The sequence below is a fragment of the Mastomys coucha genome, unplaced genomic scaffold (genome assembly GCF_008632895.1).
Source record: "Mastomys coucha isolate ucsf_1 unplaced genomic scaffold, UCSF_Mcou_1 pScaffold1, whole genome shotgun sequence".
Lineage (NCBI taxonomy): Eukaryota > Metazoa > Chordata > Mammalia > Rodentia > Muridae > Mastomys > Mastomys coucha.
In genome coordinates, this window is record NW_022196891.1 from 44,883,076 (window position 1) to 44,891,589 (window position 8,514).

The following is an 8,514-nucleotide window of genomic DNA, read 5'->3' on the forward strand; positions in this document are numbered from 1 at the left end:
GCCATTTTTACAATGTTACATTCCACTCATAAATATGTGTAGTAATAATTATGCATAATCATGAGTGTATAGAATCAGGATATTTATTTTAGTAATAGACTTATTTAAAAGATTTTTCACCACTCTTTTTTGGAGAAATCACTTAAACTGAAATATAGCATAGATTTCATTTATAAATGCATGAAAATGTAAAAGAATCTGTTACAATTAAACATTTAAGTGGTGAACTCCTGTTGAATAATTTGCATAAACAAAACCAAATGTTTTACAAACTAGCAGTGAAAGAGTAATTTCCTGTACTTGTTTTTATGATATGAGAAACAGAAAATCATATTACTGTGATGGAATGATGATATCAGTTTAGAACATCAAATACAGAAAAAAGAAATATCTAAAATAAATCATATTTGCTGCAATTCCTCAGGAAGATAAAGATGGATGCAAGATTATTGCAAGAGAATACATTATAAAGATTGACAGAAGAGTTTTAACAAATTAAGCATATCCATTTAATTATTCTTGAATAAATTTGCCAGGTTGACATTATGTTGCCAGTCAACTCTTTATTAAACATTTCAATGAGAATACATCTTCGTATAGAAGCAAATGTGATATCATAGTAGTATCTGCAATTGGTTCTGATGGGGAAGTAAAGACCTCAGCCTGGGATGACTGATGGAGCAAGATATTTTGCCATTCAAGCAGTAAAGGGCAATTGAAGAAAATATTCTATCATCAATTCTTTTAATCTAGATGGAATATTCAGAAGCTGAATGTATTATAGTCTAATTGTTACATTTTAAGACAGACAAAATAATTTAGTACTTCTCTACTGTGCACGGTAACTAATGAGAAAATTGTATATGGCTTTCTTTGACTTTAGAGTCCGATGAGTGAAAGACTGAATTGGGTAATTACTCAAATTAACTCTAGGGTTATTTTGAGAAGATAATCACCAGTATACTTCTGACCAACTGATTAAGAGACACATTAATTTCAACAAGTATTTTTAAATCTGCTTCCCTTGTGCATTAAGTAAAATTTGAATACACTCAATTCAATTAATATTCAATCAGGTCACTTAAGGTGAAGTGATTATACTAATTAAAAATATGATGACAAACATATTGTAGAATTTATCTTGAGAACAGCTGAATATTAAACTTATGAGAACAAAATCTGCTATAAATTTGAATGTACTTTTCTTCAACTTATTTATGGCATTGGTGATAGACACATTATTTTTGTTCTCTGTTAGATATCATGTGGATGCATTTAGATGAGCTTTAGTCTGATTGCATTTATTTTAAGCACATTCAGCACTCTAAGGAGAACTCTGAGGCCCCCAGCTATATATATATATACATATATATATATGTATGTATACATATTTATGTATATATATTACATATATATTCCATTTTATTATTTTTTCTGACATTTATTTAAAGTTTTATTACTTTGTTATTAATTATTTTATTTGTTTACATTCTGAATGTTGTCCACCTCCTGGTCGCCCTTCATAATTTCTCTACCCATCCCCTTCCCCTTTTCTTCTGAGAGGGTGCTCCCCAAACCACCCACCCAATCTCTCCCACCATACTTGCATCCTCCTTCCCTAGGGCAACAATTTTCTACAGGATTAAGCATACCCTTTCTCACTAAGGCCAGACAAGGCAGTCCCCAGCTACATATACAGTATGGGTCATGGAACAGCCCAAGTATGTTTTTTGGTTAGCTGGGAGCTCTGAGGGGTCCACATTAGTTGATACTATTGTTCTTTCTATGGCTTGGCAATTCCCTTCAGTGCCTTATGTCCTTTCCCTAAAACTTCCATAGGGGTCCCTGACCTTAGTCCAAACTTAGGCTCTAAATATTTGTATCAGTCTCTGTCAGCTGCTGATAGAGCCTCTCAGAGGACAGTTATGCTAATCTCCTGTCTGAAAGCACAACATGGCATCAGTAATAGTGTCAGGGTTTGATGCCTGCACATGGGATGAATCCTAAGTTGGACCCATGTCTGGATGGTCTTTACTTCAGTCTCTGTTCCAGTTTTGTCCCTGCATTTCCTTTAGACAGGAAGAACTCTGGTTCAAGAATTTTAAAGAGGGGTAGGTGGCCCCATGCTTCAAATGGGCTCTTGTCTATCTACTGATGATGTTCTATTTAAGTTTTATCTCCCCACTGTTGAGCGTTTTGGGTAAGGTCATCCCCATTGTGTTCTGGGAGGGTCTCATATCCCTGGTGCCTGGGACATTCTAGTGCCTCCACTCCACACATACAAGTACACTGCTGCATATTTCTATTTCTATTTCTATTTTTATTTCTATTTCTATTTATATTTATATTTATATTTATATTTATATTTATATTCATTCTCTTGGCCCTCTCGGCTTCTCTCTTGTCTCCCCCATACCCGATCTTGCCCTTCTTTCTTGTAAATTCATATGATTGAGCAAATGATACTAATTTAATTTTTATAAGTTTGTGTTATGGAAGCTAAGATATTTGATTTTAGCATAAGAAACAACATTTCAAATACTTGTGAAAAGATTTAAAATCAATTTTGTGGGATGAATAATAATCAAACATATCAGGATTAATGTTAAGAACTCATAAAATTACATTATAAAGAATAAATATTTTAGGAATAAAATATTTTAAAGATTAACTGTAGGTCTATATATATTTATTATGTAGGAATATATCATTGTACTAAATTCCCAGCCCAGGAACAAGATAGTATTCAAGGTTTGTTTAAATTGTAGATCTTGAAAAGTATCCATATTTGAACAATAAACAATATCAATACTGTTCTCAATAAGATAGATGCCAGAGAAAGTGTCCCATATAGTAAAAACAGAATTCAAATGGTCACATAGAAGTTACAGAGATGCATACACCAGTCAAAGAATGAAGACAGTAACTAGATGATGGGATATTTAGGAAATAGTCTTGTCCCTGGATCATATTAATTACAGTTGGAATTCTTATGTGGTTACTCAGAAAAGGTGGGCCACTAGAATAGTTTCATTACACTAACTAGAAAGTCACAAGTTAATATTACTCTATTTACTAGATAACATCAGTAAAGTAGGCACATATTGAAGGAAATGGAAATGGGATACAGAGCTAAACAGGGAATTTTCAACAGGCAAACATTTAATGTCTGAGAAGTACTCAAAGAAATGTTCAACATCCTTTGTCACCAGTGAAATGCTAATCATAAGGATTCTGAGATTCCATCTTACAACTGGTCAGAATAGCTAAGATCAAAGACTCAAGTAACAGCGCATGATGGCCAGGATGTGTGGAACATGGGGAACTCTCCTTCATTACTGGTATGAGTGCAAACTTATACAACTACTATGAAAATCAATTTGGCAATTTCTCAGAAAATTTGGAATAGTTCTACCTCAAGACACAACTATACCATTCCTGGGCATATACCCAAATATATTCCACTATACCATAGGACACATGCTTCACCTTTTTCATAACATAATTCATTTTAAAATACTGTGAACCAGACTGTTAGATTATTGAAAAGACTTTCCTTAGAAATAATTCCAAATGAAATCAAACAACCAGTTTTTCTCATCTCTGTTTCCATCAAACATATCTTTTGCTTTCCATTCCCTCAAAAAATAGAGCTTAGAATTGATTTTCCTCATTCTTAAATATAAATAATAGGGACTGTGAAAACAAAAAGAACAAAGAATTTAAAAGATAACATCTTAAGTGGAGAAAAATAAAATGCATGTTATATGTGGACATGCCTCTGTCATAAATTATTCAGAATAAAATAAATATTGAGAATATTACTACCATTTATAGGAAATAAAAATGGTAAAAATAATATGGTTTTAAGTAAAATGAGAAAATTGGAAAAAAGTCCCATAAAATGTTTTGTTCCTATTGCAAAGTGACCATAATTTTTAACTTCTTTTCCTTTTGCTATGATAAAATACCATGAAAAAGTAATGGAAGAAAAGAAGAGTTCAATTTTGCCACAGTTAAAGTTTTCATCAGTGGGGATCTGTGAAAGTGGGGAATTTGAGGTGCTGGTCACTCTCCATATCCGTTGTTAACAAGCGGACTGTAAGTTCTAAATCTTAAATTTCTCTCATTTTTATTCACTCAAGCACCTTTACCCTGATGGAACAATGATGTGTAGAGTGGATATGTGTCTTCATACCTCAATTAACTAATCATGATAATACTTCAGAGAAACATCCACAGGCTAACTTGGCTATGTTATACTTTTCAATAATGTTCACAGGTTTGTTTCCCATGTGATTCTAGACCCTATAAAGTTGAAAATATTAAATAAACATAGAAAATAATTAAAATGTATGTGAAATAATAATAAAAATAACTCTGGCTTATGATGAATAAATGAGACCTTATGATCATAGAACTAAATCACAATTATATTTTTCCAAGCAACTAGTCCTTGATGTTTTATAAAGATTACAATATAAAAACACCATAATAATCAAGGTTATTAATTCCATAACTAATGCCTATAGATTATATTTATTACCTTTTATTATTGCTTCATCTTGTTTCTTGTTCTACAGCTCCCTTTATCCAGAGTCAACAATAATCCAAAAATATTAAATTAAATGGAACATTTCAAAAATAAACTTTCATAACTTTTAAATATCCTGCTACTCTGAACAGTTCAATTAAATGTGGCAGGGTATCTCCATTTTCCTTGTTGAGGATGTGACTCACTCTTTTGTCCAGTGTCTTCAGAGTATATCTATTCCAACCTATTTTTCATTTCTGTGCCACTTGAGGAAACAGATGGACACAGAAACTATCACAGTATCTCACTGCCTATGTTGAATAAACAGTTGTTTTATCTAAAAAATGTCTCTAATGGAATCGAGAAGTGATCTTCATGACTAAGACTTGCCATAGAAAAGACACAAATTGTTTAGGTGAATAAGTAACCCTGCTTGCTTAAAAAGTAGAAGAAAATGTGCACATATTTCAGCTACTGTGTCAAGAATACAAGACATTCTGATACAGAGGGACAATATTTATGTATCCCTTTTATTTCCTCAGGTGAAGTGAAAAGATGCGAGCTGTACCCAAGTGGTATGAATGCACAGTTTTGGCTGAGCCCAGAGCATTTCCTTCTATGTTCTAATTACCTGTAGGCCCAGGTCTAGAAATTTGTAGCCTCCATACAATCTAATCTTCCAAACTGACTGACTCAATCTGGCTTCTCTCAGCAACTGACTGAATTGTTCAGTCTAGCCTCAAACCAACTTTGGCAATGTATTCTAATCTTCTGGGTCCTTCTCATTCTTTGCCTCCCTCAGTCTCCACCTGTGTCTTGATTGTTCTAACTATAACCTGTCTCAGTAAAGCTGTCACTCTAAAATTGCCATATATATACTACCTATCCCACCACCCATTTTTCTCTCTCTCAGTACTCTTAAGTAGTCTCTCTTCCTCTGATGTTCTCCTGTGAGTTGGGCATATTCTATCTCTGACTCATTCTGTCAAATCATTTTTGAACTGTCACATCTCTCTGCCTTTCAGTTAGACTTTCAAACATGGCTGTTTCCTTCTACAAAATAAGCTTACTTTTATTGTTAGGCATTAAAGGTATCTACTAAGGATGTCTGTATTCCAGCCAGTTCATACTGTAATCCAGGGTGTACCTGCTTTCCTGCCAGATGTGACCACTTTCCAGAGCAACCATGTTGTGTGGTTAAAATTCCTCTAAAAAAGGTTCACTGAAGTTTTATCATAGTACAGTTTTTTCAACTTTGTACTGTGTTTTGTGAATTTCATACCATGCTCCCCAATCCCACTCACTTCCTCCTTCTCTCATACCCACCCTGCAGCTTTGTATGCTTACTGCTAACAGAGAAAAAAATATCTTTTGTAAGCTGTAGTACGTCAGTGTGTCTGGACCTTTTGTCTGTACCTCCTTGCTTGCAAATGTTCATGACTTTTTGCTCTGATACAAAATCTCTGGCTTCTGCTACTTGTTCAATACTGCAGTCTCACTAGGTCTCTTCACAGATATCCTGTTGTTGCCTGTGTCATGAAGATCTTGTAGTTTTGCATCTGTAGGACTGTCCCCTTCATGCACTCCAGCAGTCAGTTCATCAATGGGGTAGATGTTGGAGTGGGCCAAGTCTAAACCTTGGATCTGGACGTGAGAGCTAGCTAAACTATTCAACTAACCATTCTTCCAAAATCATACCTAAGTGCTGGCTTACCTACTTACCTCCACCCAAGACCAGCTCTACTATGATGCCCAGGCAATGTGCAGAGCCAGTTCACCCAAGTGCTGTAGCAGAGGGGGGCAGGACAAGGTTTCCCTGGCTCATATCCTTAGGGTTGGTTCTTCTGCAATTCCAGCAGTGTGTGGGGCAATGCTCTCCTGAATATGGCAGCTGGCTAGAGGCTGAATCAGCTCTCCTGCTCTCAAATCTGCAAGGCCAGATCTCTCCTTATGCCCCATTGGGAGGTTGGGCCAATTCTGCACACCCCTGAGACATCAACATATCCCAGGTGGCAGCACAGGCCAGGGTGGTCAGCCTGGCTTTTGTTGGTAACACACTCCTGCTGCTGTAGGGCCATAAACCCCAATGTGGTCTCTGGTTACATCACAGGCCAAGACTCCAACAAGGTTCCATGTGACATCACCATCTACCAACCTCAGACTGATCCTCACTAGCCTCAATTTTCCAGTTCTGCCTCTTTTCATTTTGCCCACATCCTTCTGTTTCACATTCTCTTCCATTTCTTCACCACTTACTTTCTCTTCTTGGTGGTTCTCAGGGATTCAGAGTGTCTGGGGCAGTCTCAAGAGTGATGTCAGGAGTGCTATGCTCTGTAAGTCCATTAGGAGGTAATAGGAAGGGGTCATCTCAGGCATGGTCTGCTACCAAAAGTCTATAAGCAACAGACTAGTGGTCATCTCAAGCTAGCTTCCTAATCAGGCCCTATTGTGCTGGTATGGCAGTTGCTGGTAGTTGTTCCAGGCTTTTTTTATTTTTCTGGGGAATTTTAGACTCCTAATTATTCAAATGTTCATAGGTCAGAACATTGAGAATAAACATAGACTCCCTTCACTTTCTCTCTGTCACTTACTGACATACATGTGACACAGCATTCATACCTGCATGGTGCCTCAGGGCAGGTACCATAAATGATTTTATTGTTGTTCATTGTTTTCCTTTCCCTACTAGGCTTCATTCATATACGCAAATAATCAATTCATCAGTCTGCCACTGTACAAAGCTCAATCTCATATACCAGAGACAATGTTATCTGCATCTATCTTCATTTAAGTCTATTCCATGTGTGTCTATTATCAGTATTATTTGGCGTTGAGGAAACATAAAATTCATTTATTCTAGAAATACATGGCCACACCTGCTGTTAATACAATACTCAAAAATAAATGACAGCTTAATATTTCAAATATTTTATAATCTGTCTTGAAGTGTATCTTGTAAAGCATATCCAGGTATCTTGAATGATGTTTGAGTCACATATGTTTCTGACATCATATTAGTTTGCATTATTAACTTCTGAATGCTTTCCAGGGCTTACCTTCACAAACTACTGGAAAGTATTAGGTCACCTGTAAACTTGGTGGCTTTAGAGTTTTAATAGTGAACAGTAGGCTTCCTAATAGTAAATACACTCTTTCAGGGGGCTCATTTAATATAAAGTGTCATTAGATGATGTTTCTTAGACTGCAATAATTCAGATAAGACTATAAATGCTATTTTCTTATCCGTCAGAAATGATTAATTTATTAATCTATTCAACAATTTATAACAGCATTCTAAGATCACTTCCTGGCAATTTGTTAACCATGACATTCATTTATTACTCCTACATTTTGCTGTTTTAAAATGAACAGATATTATATTTAAAAATCTTACTGTTAAAGACTTTTATTTTATTTAATAGAATATGCTGAAGTATTTGTATGACAGTCCTAGAGTTCTAATTTTTTGATGAATTACTTTCTCATTTTTAGTTACTATGCTCCTGAAATTAAGCATGCATTTAATGATTTCTTTAAAACCTTATTTAAAAGGGTTAAAGAGACAGGCTCCAGTCAGATTTAGCAAGGGCAGGAAGCACTAGAGTTAACCAGATGGCTGTGAGCAAGCTTAAGAAAATAAACAACACAAACCAAGGTCACTTGCCATCATCAGAACCCAATTCTCCCACCATAGCAAGTCCTGGCCACACCATCACACCAGAAACACAAGATTCAGATATAAAATCACTCATCATGATGATGATACAGGACCTTAAGAAAGACATAAATAGCACCCTCAAAGAAATACAGGAGCACAGAGGTAAAGAGCTAGAAGCTCTTAAAGAGGAAACACAAAAATCCCTAAAAGAAATACAGGAAAACACAATCAAACAGGTTAGGGAAATGAGCAAAACCACCCAGAATATAAAAATGGAAATAGAAACAATAAAGAAATCAGAAAGAGAGACAACCCTGGAGAT

General features: G+C 35.4%; 1 non-coding gene across 1 annotated transcript; it reads right to left on the reverse strand.

The window, feature by feature from the left end:
- Positions 1-7,037: 7,037 nt before the first annotated feature.
- LOC116072238 lies at positions 7,038-7,175 on the reverse strand. Its single transcript, XR_004111364.1, has one exon. It is a non-coding gene; the product is annotated as a small nucleolar RNA SNORA17 (small nucleolar RNA).
- Positions 7,176-8,514: the final 1,339 nt, after the last annotated feature.